The sequence below is a fragment of the Puma concolor genome, chromosome A2 (assembly GCF_028749965.1).
Source record: "Puma concolor isolate L17-30 chromosome A2, mPumCon1.1.hap2, whole genome shotgun sequence".
Classification (NCBI taxonomy): domain Eukaryota; kingdom Metazoa; phylum Chordata; class Mammalia; order Carnivora; family Felidae; genus Puma; species Puma concolor.
Window position 1 is genome coordinate 13118476 of NC_141668.1, and position 13376 is coordinate 13131851.

Sequence of the window (13376 nt, forward strand, 5' to 3'; positions counted from 1 at the left end):
GCCCAAGTAGGAAATAAATATTCTAACCCTCTGTACAGAATGCTAGGAAGGAGAAGCAAGCCAGTCTGGATTAATGTACAGTAAAATATAAATAAATAAACAGGAATTTGGGAAAACAGAATCTGAGGTAGTTTAATTCCTAAACCAGTTAACATCCATCCACTTGCTACTTTCTTAGTTCACTGCCAGCATAAATTTCTTTAAACATTTACATTTGACCTAAGTGTTGCTACATTTTATTTATTTATGTATTTGTTTGTTTATTTATTTATTTTTAAATGTTTATTTTTGAGAGAGAGAGAGAGACAGAGCAGGAGTGGGGGAGAGGCAGAGAGAGAGGGAGACACAGAATATGAAGATTTCAGGCTCTGAGCTGTCAGCACAGAGCCAGATTTGGGGCTGGCACTTACAAACCGTGAGGTCATGACCTGAGCTGAAGTCAGACGCTTCACCGACTGAGCCACTCAGGCGCCCCAAGTGTTGCTAAATTTTAAATAGTGCATTTGTAGAGGCGCCTGGGTGGCTCAGCCGGTTAAGTGGCTGACTCTCGATTTCCGCTCAAGTCACGATCTCACGGTTAGTGAGTTTGAGCCCCACATTGGGCTCTGTGCTGGCAGCACGGAGCCTGCTTGGGATTCTCTCTCCCTCTCTCTGCCCCTCCACTGCTCACTTGTGATCTCTCTCTCAAAATAAATAAATAAGAACACATTTTTAAAAGAATAGTGCAATGTATAAAGTGAATATGGACTAATCTATTGGACTAGTCCAATAGTCCAATAGTCTATGTACTATTCTAATCTATTTCTTGACTTTCTAAATCCATGGCAAAGCACCATGTCAGGTGCTACTGAGACGAAATCCTTGGTGCAGCTGCATCTGGCACTGATGGTCACCAGCCCCAGTGCCAATGAGCTATGACCAGGGACACCTTCTCAGATGCCACCCAGAGGCGGAAAATCCCAGCCAGAGTGAATCTCCATGGATATAAACCAGATAAAATTATCTCAAGCCCAGATGGCAATGTTGTTTAACTGAACGCTTTTTATGAATTTTGTGCATATGAAATTCATTAAAACCTTTTATCAGAGCAGCTGATGCGTCTTATGGAATTTCTGACGGTAGAAAGGGAGAAATTTCCACACCAATACATAGAAATATAAACTATTGGTATAAACCACACTAAGAAAATATATTTTCTGCTTTAAGGAATACCTGGCATGTTTTTATTCAATTAGATAAAATTCCTAGATTGTCAATCAATTCTTTTTTTTTTTATTCTAATGTTTATTTATTTTTGCGAGAGAGAGGAGAGAGAGAGAGAGTGGGAGAGGAGCAGAGAGAGAGGGAGACACAAAATCCTAAGCAGGCTCCAGGATCTGAGCTGTCAGCACAGCGCCTGATGCGGGGCCCGAACTCACAAACTGTGAGATCATGACCTGAGCTGAAGTTGGACGCTTAACCAACTGAGCCACCCAGGAGCCCCGCCAATCAATTCTTAATTATAAATAAAAACCAAACAGAATATAGAAGATTGCTTCAGAGATGCCTGAGACCCTATGATACATAGCCATTATATTTCAGACAAGAGAAGCCCAGCTGATATTCTAAAGATATATGAAATATGAAGCATTGGCTTCTGGATCCTTCTGGTATTGCAAACTGGCATCATCTCCTGCCTTCCCCCCCCTCCCTGCTAGAGGAACCTTGTGGGGCACAAAGCAAACAGAAATACTAGAGACTATCCAAAAACCAAGCGAATATTCTGGAAGGACTGAAGCCATTTTGGGCTGGACTCCAAAAGAAAGATAACCAACTGGACAATATATAGCCCCAGAAAGTGAATTATTAAACCATATGAACCAAGAATTTAAAGCAAGCATGACAAATATGAAGATGTGCAAAATAAACAGGAATGTAAAAGATGTTAGCACATAAGAACACATAGGGCCAACTTATTGGAGGTCTTAACAGCAGCATACCTCGCATATTTTACATCAGCATGTCCAAGTGTTTTATTATGGGGAAGAATGTTCATGTTACCTGATGCTCTAAGAGAAACCAATGCCTCATATAAACACTGAGAGTTTTTGTCCAATAGGAACTAATATTATTTTCCTAAAGTAATGACTCATCATCAGGGTTGTTTTTTTTTTTTTCCTGTTTTTATAAAAATTAGATTTTGGCTAATACATTTATAATCCAGATAAGACCTGGGAAATTCTCTCTTCTGGAAAAACTAGGTGGAATTTCCTAGAGCTTATAAATTGCCTAGGGCTTCTAAAAGCTATAGAAATCCAAAACCCTTCCCGAGATTTCTGACCATTCCCATGGACGACTGTTTTCTTCTGGTCTTCTCTAACCTTGACTATAAAGCAGAGGTCTTTTTTACTCCTTCAACAAAATCATGCACATCAAACATTGGAGAGTTTAGTAGAAGCTGATGAAGATTTGAGGAGGGCTGCAAAGGAATCACGTGAGGCAGAACACTGATTTTCACCACTTCCGTCCCATCCTTAATCGAGATGGCCCCTTCCAAGACTTTCCAGGGTTTCCAGTTCTTCTACGTGCATGATACATGTTTTCTAACTTTTAATTCACCGTGTTTTTTACTTTTATTGTGGTGATAAAATATATATACCGTAAAACTTACCATTTTCAAGTCTACAGCTCAGTGGCATTAACTATGTTGACATTGTTGCACAGCTGTCCCCACCATCCCTCCCTAGAAATTTTTCATCTCCCCCAATTGAAACTTTGTATCCATTAAACACTCCCACCCCTCCCCCACTCTGGGTCAGGACCCACCATTGTACCTTCTGTCTCTATGAATCTGACCCCGCCCCCCACCAGATACCTCATAAGTGGAATCATACACTATGTGTCCTTTTGTGACTGGCTTATGTCACTGACCATAATGTGCTCAATGTTCACCCATGTTGTGGCATGGGTCAGAATTTCATTCCACTTTAAGTCTGAAGAATATTCCATTTCATGTGTATATCACATTATGTTATCAATTTATCTGTTGCTTGGATGGGTTGTTTCCACCTTTTGGCAAATGGAAATAACGTTGCCATGAACATTGGTGTGTTAAGATCTGTTCAAATCCCTGCTTTCCCTTCTTTGGGGAATATATCCAGAAGTAGAATTGCTGCATCATGTGGTAATTTCATGTTTAAATTTTTGAGGAACTGTCATACTATTTTCCACAGCTATTCCAAAATAGCGCGCTCTTTTATCTTCCGTCAGCAATGCGAAAGGGTTCCCGTATCTTTACCACCTCATCAACACTCGTTATTTTCTGTCTTCTTTACTTACTATTATCCACACTAATATTATCCTTCAATATTATCCTTTAACATTATCCACACGAATAGGTATGATGTTCTTGAATTTTTGAAATTAATGGGAATGCATAGTGAGGTTCTCTTTTATTTTTACTGTTGCTGTTATTTTAAACATACTATTTTTCAAACCTCGAGTCAAGTCAACATTGGTCTCCAAAATTTTGGCAGGTAGACTTCCTCTATAAAATCCACTCTGTACATTTTTGAAAACTAGACAGTCTTTCCTTATATGAACTGGACATTAGAAAAACACGATTCTAGCTTGGGTCTCGCTACAGTCTGTAAGTAAGGATCCGGTGAATCAGATTATGCCTTGGGGACAAGTGCAGGGCACATGCTAGCCCCTGGTCACCCCACAGCTCACCTGGAGCATGATTCTACAAGAAGTAAAGAGCACCAACTGAAATTCAACAGGGGCTTGTTTAAAATTTGCAGCTGGTGGGTGAGAGGGGGCCAGAAAGGGCTTCTGGGCTTCCTTCTGTGTAGGGCAGGGGCCTCATGAGCAAGAGGCCACCTGCTCTTTCTGAGCTGAGTGGCTGTGACAGCGCAGTCTCGTGGAATCACAGACGAGCACGGAAGTACAGAGAGGTCTGGTGGGTGCTGGTCGACTCGAGAGTCAAGGGGAAATTCTCCGTATCTTTTTGAGACATGTACCCCTTCCCGCACATCTGTTTTGACCATAAGCTCAGCCCTATCTGACTAATGAATCAGACTTGGAGTTCAGTCCACAGTCTTGTTGATATCAGTACTTTGAAAACTGTTTCATTTGTTAAGAACATTCAAAGGTCAGCTTCTCTTCCATCTCTATGATAAGGATCTTGGTATGTGAGCATCCGTGGGTTCCATCAGAGAAGGATAAATAAACTAAGATAGAGACAGGGAAGCGACAGTTGTCCAAATGAAGGAAATGCCCAGGATCTGGAATTGAAAAGCCCACATCAGGAGTGTGCTTCTATTTCCTGGACTCATCCGCTCCCAAGAGATAAAAGTCCACAAAACTGAGAAACCTGGTAGCCATGGCAGGTCAGGGAGTGAGGGACTATTCTCCAGCTCAATGCTCTGGTGTTCTCAGGGAAAAGCTAGCACTCTGAGCCTCTTCACCAGCCGATAGCCAGGTCTTCCTGGGATGCCAATCTTCCTACAGGCTTTTTAGGTCCAGAATCTCCTTATTTGGCTCATTCTTCATTTCTTTCTTATTTCCACAATAGGGCATTGCCCAGTGGAACTGGGTTCAGGGGACAGGTTCACACCCTAGTTTCTCTGATTTTTCTTTGAGGTTATTACTCCTCTGTGTACACATCCCTGGGGATCCAGTATGCTCCTTCGAACTCCCTCACTGTCCTCCAGTTTTGAGAGACTCCCCACCTCCTACAGAAAGCTATATTCGTGTTAAAAAGGGAAACAAGCCCCAAATGGAGCCATTTGTCCCTGGACAGCAAACGAAGACTTAACTACAGTTTCAACCTGTCCCAGGAATGTGATCTTTAACAGTCTCTGAAACGTCCTGATCCCTGAGAAGGAGGTCATCTGCATGATAAAAACTCTGTCTTCCCTTGCTGCCCAAAGGTGTCCTGTCTTTTGCCCATTTTTTTTAAATTTTTTTTTTAACATTTATTTACTTTTGAGACAGAGAGGGACAGAGCATGAACAGGAGAGGGTCAGAGAGAGGGAGACACAGAATCCGAAACAGGCTCCAGGCTCTGAGCTGTCAGCACAGAGCCCGATGCGGGGCTAGAACTCACAGCCCTCACGGACTGCGAGATCATCCCCTGAGCCGAAGTCGGCTGCTCAACCGACTGAGCCACCCAGGCGCCCCTCTTTTGCCCATTTTTAATTGGATTATTTGATTTTTTGGTGTTGAGCTGTAGAAGGTCTTTATTTATTTGTGATGCCGACCCTTTACCGGGGAGGTCATTTGCAAATATCTTCTTGCCTTTAGTAGTTTGTCTTTTAGTTTTGTTGGTTGTTTCCTTCACTTTGCAGAACACTAACTCGAAGGAATACATGCATCTCTATGTTTATCGCAGCATTATTTGTAATAGCAAAATTATGGAAGCAGCCCGAGTGTCCATTGATAGATGAATGGATGAAGAAATGGTGCGTGTGCACACACACACACACACACACACACACACTGGAATATGAGCCATAAAACAGAATGAAATCTTGCCATTTGCAACAACATGGATGAATCTAGAGAGTATAATGCTAAGCAAGATAAGCCAGTCAGAGAAAGACAAATACCATATGATCTCACTCATACGTGGAATTTAAGAAACAAAACAAATGAGCATAGGGAAAAAAAGAGAGAGAAAGACAAAGCAAGAAACAGACTGTTAACTATAGAGAACAAACTGATGGTTGCCGGAGGGGAGGTGGGTGGGGGGACGGGTGAAACAGGTGAATCTCGGAGGAAGAGTCCATTTATTTTGATGAGCACTGAGAAGTGGATAGAACTGTTGAATCACTATACTGTACACCTGAAAGAAATATAACACTGTATGTTCACTACACTGGAATTAAAATTAAAAAAAAGAAGAAGAAAGAAAAAAGAAAGTACCCTGAACTCACACCACTCTCCTTTCTTTTGCTAATAACTTCCTTTCCCCACCCTTCCTTCTAGAACAACCTTAGATTTTGTACAACTCCTCGGAGCATCGCTGTACTTGCTCAATGGGATGCTGCCCCATGCATTAACTGCTTAATAAAGCCAGTTAGACCTTCAAATTCACTTGGGTTGAATTTTATTTTTTAGCACTCGTATTCTTGTAGTGGCTTAAGTAATTAATCCGCCTGACAAATTACAAAGCCTTTCTAACCCCCTTTCCCAGTCATCCCCCGCTCTTTCTGCCTTCCTGCATCTTCTGTGTCCCATTGGAACCACAGTGCCTTCTTTCAATGAACTGAAAGTGTTTATATTGTCAGCTGTGCCAGGAAGGTTTCCAGTAAATTCCCTGGGTCCCATATCCTCATTGTCCCCGGAGCCCTCCCTGTTTCCTGTGTGGTATTTCCCAGCAGAATGTAGTACTGACTCCAACTCCTTTGAACGACTGTATTGGCTACTTCCCCACATTCTACTTTTTTCCCCAGTGCGAACAAGGGAAGCAAATGGAACTCACATTTCCGACGAGAAGGCTAAATGGTATCGCCATGTGGGAAAAAGGTGTGGCCCCTTTTTATAAAGTGAAATGCGTACTTACCATATAATCCAGCAATCTCACTCCTGGGTATTTAGCCAACAGAAAATAAAAGTATATGTCCACACCAAAGTCTCGTACCAGAATGCAATAACCCAAATCTAGAAACAACCCATGGGTCCATTAACATGTAAGTAGATATACAGATTGTGGCAGGGTCACACAATAAAAAAATACATAGAATAAAAAAAGAATGAATTACTAACACACATAACGATAAAGATGAATAACAATAGCACGTGTTAGGTGAAAGATGCTGGTCGCAAAAGAGCGTATGATTCCATTTATATGAGTTCAACAACAAGCACATCTGATCTATGATGATAGGCATGGAGCAGTGATTGATTACCTGTCGGATGGGTATCGACGGCAAGAGGACTGAGACCAAGAGGTGATGACGAGTCTGTATCTTGGGTGGTGTTGCTAGTTTTTCCATTTGACAAAATGTATATAACTAACATTTATATTATGCATTTCACTTCATGTAATAAAAGATGTATCCCGTGATCCAGTGTCAACAACCGTTAATATATTTTTGTATCATTCTTCCAAACAGAATTCTTTCTAAAATTACTTGTGAAATCTACATGTTATCAGATGTTCACAGAACTCCCTAAACTGTCCTTACAAAGGAAGAACACATATTCGTGCATATCCAAAAGGCACCACTTCTGGGCATTAACCTACCAATGTTGAAGTGCAGATGTGTGCCTGGCTCGATTGCCTACAAGTCCCTAGGGAGCCCCAAGATTTACTGTTTATTGTTCCTGAATCACCTTCCATCTGAGGCTGAACCCAACCAGGGTTGACTCCTAAAGATTTCCATCTGCAGAGTTGCATCAGGGACTTGCATTTCTTCCCAGATACCAGGAAAACTGGCCTTGTCTGCTGCTTCTGGGGGTCAGGACTGGGGGAGATGGGGTGTTTGCCACAAGATACCATCCGCTGCCCTGTGCTCTGCTTTTGTAACCACTGGTGCAGGGTGTCCTCCCTGGTGCCCTTGTGCTCAGCCCTTAGTGGTTCCTCAGAGAATAAGGGACAGTGTCCTCAGGGCCATCCTGCCAGGGAAATCCCCCAGCAAAATTCCCTGGGGGACCATGGCCACTGTTCCCAGGACCATTTCTCTGGCTCCCCCTCCTACAGTTCTCCTCTTCATTTTGCATGTTCTCTCCATGGCGTTTCTGTCTTCGCAGCCCCAGCACCCTTTCTAGAGGACTTGGCTGCTTCATGGTGTGAAGGAGAGTTCGCTGCCTAGGGAAGGCTGAGCCCTGATTCACATACGGCCTTGTGACTCATTCTTCCTCTAATGCCCATGGGGTCCCTGCAGCGCACTAACTATACTTTCCATATCTTGGGGTAGGATATTGTCTGTTTAAAGAATAAATGAATGGGGGCACCTGGGTGGCTCAGTTAAATGTCTGGCTCTTGATTTCTGCTCAGGTCATGATCTCACAATTCGTGGGTTCGAGCCCTGCATCCAGCTCAGCACTGACAGTGCGGGACCTGCTTGGGATTCTCTCTCTCTCTCTCTGCCCCTCCCTGATCTCACACACTCTCTCTCTCCAAATAAATAAAAAACTTTAAAACAGAATAAATGAATGAATTAGTAAATGAATAAATAAATAGGTGTATAACCAATATGATAAATGCAACTAGCCTTGAACACTAATGTTGATTTATCTAATCGAAAACTTAAGTCTATCTGCCTTATTCCTAAGAAATATAGTATCTCCCTCATAAAGTGTCCCCTACATCATCCCTCCTGCTGCTTGTTCAAGAACCCTCAGGTCTTAGCTTCTGAAAAGTCAGTCCTTTACAGGTTCCTCTGTAGCCTCATCTGGTCGCTCACTTGGCCATAGTTGTCCCACCTTTGGGGTCTACAGCCACATTCCGTGGCACCTGACAATATTTCCTTAATACCACAGCCCCGGATATCCCCGTGCAAATTTCCTATTCTGCAAATTAAAGTTAGCTTCTGACCTCTGCTCCTGGGAAGACGCTGCAGCCCGGCCCCCCGCCCCTGTGGGCAGGAAGGGCTGCGGGAAAGCCTGGGGGCAGAGCAGCCTCGAGTTCGGGGCAAGGGCAGGAAGCACCTGCAAAGCCGGGGCTGAGCTGCTGGGGCAGGGGTGCATGGCTGGGTCTCTCAGCTGCGCGGCCAGGGTCTTTGGAGCAAGTACGATCTGTCAGGAGTCTCAGCTGAGAATCAGTTCTTCACAAAGCCTGTCTTCTCTGAAGGAAGCTTGTTACAGATGGAAATCAGTAACTCCGCTCCGCTTTCCAGGCTCTGTCGGTACGACAGGCAGTACAAGTGACCAGAGACGGGCTCACACTGCAGAGCCATGCTCTGTCTCATCTTTGGGATGTAGCAGCTAGGGTTTTGGGTGACTTCTGGGTTCTCTGTGCCCTGTGGGTGGAGACAGAGGCCAGAAAGAGAATGAGGCAGAAGTTTGGAACCGGTCTTAGATAAAGGGGGTGGGAAAGGAATGTCCCCCACACTCCCAGGACGCACCTGCTCCCAGGAGTAGGTGATCAAAAGTCACCCAGCAGAAGATCCTGCTGCCCGTGGCAGGGTGAGGGGAGGCCTCTCCCCGTTGGGCATCTGGACGTTAGTAGCCCAGGAAGGAGACCCTGTGATGTCACAGTGTTGGGCGGCACCCGCAGGTTCAGGAGCACCCCTGCAGGAGGGAGTGGGAAGCCCTAGTGCCCCCCCCCGCCGCCCATACGCGATGCCCCGGGGCTCAGCCCCTGGCCTTCACGCTCTACTGGAATATGGCAGCTGCAGAAGGACCCTCCGAGAGTTAGGGCCTCAGGGCACCAGGCCAAGGGTCCGGCAGGACCCGCTGTCCTCCCCGCGGCCACATCGCAGCCACAGTCCGGTGGCGCGTCGACTCTGTGACTCGCACTTCGGAGCCTGACGACTTAACGCTGGGAATAAAGGGACCAAAAAAAGAGACAACCTGGGAGCGTCAGTGTGGAGAGGAGTGCACGTGAGGAGGAGAGACCTGAAGCCTGACAGGACATTTCAGCGCAAGGGAAGGAGGATGGACGAGGACACTAAGTGCCCAACCCATTCATTGTCCACTGGCTCTGAGCTGGTGGCAGCGGAGGCCCGTTTGCTGCCTGTGTGGTTTAGGGCAGGTGTCTCTGCAGATCTGAAGCTCCGGGTCGAGCCTTGAGTGAGAAGAAAAGAGAAATCGGAGAAGGACAGCTGGGTTACAGAATAAAAGAACGGGCGAAGACACACACACACTTATGTCTCGAACCCATTTCCCAAAGGCTGGTCTCCTCCTTCCCTTTGCAGCTGGCTTGGGCACCGGGACCTCACCTGGAAGCCCCTTCTCCGATTCCCCAAAGCTGAGTGCTGACCCTGAGTGTCGACAGCCATGACCCAGGGACCCCTTAGTTCCTGAGGACCACAGCTCAGAAACCCTGGGCCTGCCGGGTCCGGAGCAAGACACCGCCCGTGAGGACCCCGTTCTTCTCCTCTGGTCCTCTGTAGGGCATGATTTGTGGGGACACAGTGTTTGTTTAGAGGATCCCTGTCAAACCTTAAACCAAACAATGCACTTTACAGCAGGCTAGTTTTATTTCATGATAAAACAGTCCTTAAAAAATACCGAATCCAGAGGTGTTTATCTCTTTCAACCAGTTGACAGGGAAGAGTCTCATTCAGGTAAAAGAAACCCCACAGTCTAAGGATGTGCCTTGATAGGAGAGTTGCCACATTAGTTCAACCGGCACCTGGTTTTTTTGGTCTGTAACTTTGCTCAGGGGTCCTCACTGCCCCCTACAGGAGAGAGGAGGGAGCCTTTGTGTCAGTGCGGCATCGGACTCCCCAGGACACAGGGCTCCGCTCAGCCCTTGGGGTCCCAAGGCGTGTGCAGCACTGGGGCCATTGCAAGGGGCGATGTCAGAAAATATGGGGTTCAGCACAGACAACCCCGAGTATACGGTCCTGCTCTGAAACGCTGGGGGCCTTCTCCCCTTCCTGCCTGTTGCGGGCAACGATCCAGGGCCATCAGGCTCTCTGGCTGATAACGCAGGATGTGGAGACCTGAAAATTAGGATTAAAGGGACAGAAGGAAAAAGAATCCAGCCTCAAAGTGTCAAAGCCCGAGAGGAAGAGGAGCCTGCGCAGAGCTGAGTCCCCGGGTGTGCAGCAGAGAGTGGCCTCGAGGACAGCGATCCGAACCTCACAAGGGAGCCACTATCCTCAGTGGCAGGGACTGACAGGGCCCTGTGGTGAGGCAAGCAGGTGTTCTGCAAAGGGGCTCGGAGCGCGTCTGGAGCTGGGAGCAGGGCTGAGATCCAGGGTCTCACCTGGGTGGAAGGAACAGGCAGAGAAAGGTACCCGTTGGCAGGAGGCTTGGCAGGGCCGCCGCGGCCAGAGTGCAGCGCGTCTCCTGAAAGAGTCCCCGGGGCCATGTGCCGATCGGAAGCTACCGGAGGAACTTGAGGTGGACCCTTTCCGTCCCGCACTCAGCCGCGGGCACAGTCTGGCCCCGGGCAGAGCCAGGCCACAGGCTGTGGGCGTCTGTGCAGGGAACTGGGCCTTGCTGCATCCAGCGAACCGACCGGCACGTCGTGGCCTGGGGTTTCTGTCTGTCTGGGGTCCCACCGGAGATGTCGAGCTGAGCCGTGGTCGCCCCCACGGCTCCCCGGCTGCACCCAGGAGGTTTGTGCACGGGGAGCCGTTGGCTGTGCGGGGCTGTGTCCTCGCTGCTCGCACAGAGATACAGGGCGGAGTCCTCTGGCTGTAGGGCGGCCACGTGAAGGTGCAGGTGGGAGCTGTCTGAGCACTTGGGTGTGAAGCGACTGGGGACACTGTCATTTTCGGCGAGTTCCTTATAGCTGTAGGCAAACATGAGCTTCGGTGGCCTCTGAGCACTCTGTTTGTACCAGTACATAGCGTTATGTCCCAGACGTTGTTCGCACTTCAGGGTCCCCTTACTCCCTGTCGCTGCGACCAGGTGTTTTGGTGTCTGGGTAACTGCAGTGTCCCCGGGGACTGTTGGAAGAAAGGAGCAGAATTCACACAGAGAGTATTGCTGCAGCCCTTGGGACTTAGCATGGGGTACAGGGGCTGCCCATCGGGACCCAAGACTCACCTGCTTCCAGGAGACAGAGAGCCACACAGCAGAGCAGCCTGAAGCCCATGGTGGAGTCAGGGCCAAGGTGAGCACCATGTAACTAGGTGTCCTGGGCAGGGAGCCAGGCTCTGGTCTCCTTGGCCTTGGTTGGTGGTTGGCCTGTGATGTCACTGTCCCAGACCCAGGGGCGTGTTTCTTCCTCCGGCTTCACACCTTGTCCTTGTACAGATTCTGGCAGAAGGTGGATTGGAATGGACTGGGATGAGCTATTCCTCTGACAGATGCTCCCCTGCTATTAGCTTCCATCCTCGTTTTTAGGCTCTCTCTCTATCCAGCTTTCTTCCAAGACCCCACTCGGCAACAAACCGTTTCCGCTTCAAGAGATCTCCTTCCTTCTCCACTCAGTCATGCAGATGCTTCCCTCAGTGTCTAAGCCCCATGGAGCCCTTTTGCCCACCTCATGGAGGAGGGAAATAGGAGGGCTGTGGTTCCGTTTGGGCCCAGTGCCCACCACTAAAAAGGCAGGACTGGATGCCAGCCAGGAGCCAGACACTGGCTTGGGGGGGGGGGGGCGAGGGGGGAGGGGGGGGAGGACGAGGGAGCAGCCATCCTCTGTCCCAGCACTGAGGGTACAAAGCTTGGCTGGGCTGAGAGTAAACAGGATGCTCAACGAGAACAACAGAAGGCATCCTGTGCAGGACGAAGGGAAATCAATTTGAAAATGATTTTAGTTTAGTATCTTTGAGGGACCTTCAACTGATGCTCCCAAATGACCCAAGGATGGAGCCCCAATGCACTCTTTCCCTCCTGACCCCTTCCCTCCCTTCAATCCCATCCTTTCCCTTCACCCCAGCCTCAGAGTTTTCAATGGCGCCACAGCGCCTCCTTGTGGCCAAGGCAGCACATTTCCCAGATTGCGGGCTTCGAACCAGCCCAGTGGCGGCGCTGCAGAGGGCGCCCTATCCCTCATTCCACAGATGGGGAGCTGGAGGGGTTGGGGCTGTGATGACACCAGATCCACGGAAGTGTGAAGACGAAAGAAGCCTCTGAAACAACAAAAAGGGTTGGCAACGTTGCCGTTCATCTGCATACCTAGGACATTCAATTCCTACTCATTTTTCTAACAGAATAAAGTCTATCAGAGTTTCCGGGTGGCCCATAAAACAAAAAATGTAAGGGTAGTATGGGTGAGAGTTTAAGCAAAGGCGTTGGATATTCTCCTCCTGAACAGGTTACGTATATGAGGGGCCTCTAATTCATACAGGTGGAGATACTCCATTCTTAGGCGAGAACCTAAAATTAAACTGGCTGGCATTGCTACTGTTGTATTTCTTACGCTGGACATCCACTGTAGCAAGAAGACACTCCTCTACAATGAAACCGCAAAAACTTGGGATTGTTTGGCTCCCAATAAGTAAACTCCCAAGGATTACAAAAGACAGTAGAATTTAAACTGAAACCTGGAGCAATAAGTGGAAGAGAAAGGCGGGGTTGCCCTGAGAACAAAAGTGAACATAAGCATTTCCCGAAGCAAGGGGTGGGTGAAAGGGGAGTTTCGGGTACCTGAATTAGGGATGTGCCTGAAGGAGGAAAATGATGTAAAGAAAATCTGAGTTGCAGTGAAGAAGTAGAATGGTAAACATGCAAGGAAATTCAAATAAACGTTATCTGTATAACGTAGAATAGTGTATGTTGCTTGAAGATCTAGAGAAAAGACATAACTGATCCCAAGACAGCTTGGA

At 47.4% G+C, this 13376-nt stretch overlaps 1 long non-coding RNA gene and 1 gene segment (V, D, J or C); both read right to left on the reverse strand.

The window, feature by feature from the left end:
• LOC112866698 (T cell receptor beta constant 2-like) overlaps positions 1–13376 on the reverse strand; it is a 197090-nt gene that overhangs the window by 181679 nt on the left and 2035 nt on the right.
• On the reverse strand, positions 113–464 carry LOC147583005 (uncharacterized). Its single transcript, XR_015244407.1, has 2 exons — positions 407–464; positions 113–373 (listed from the first exon to the last, which is right to left on the reverse strand). It is a non-coding gene; the product is annotated as an uncharacterized LOC147583005 (long non-coding RNA).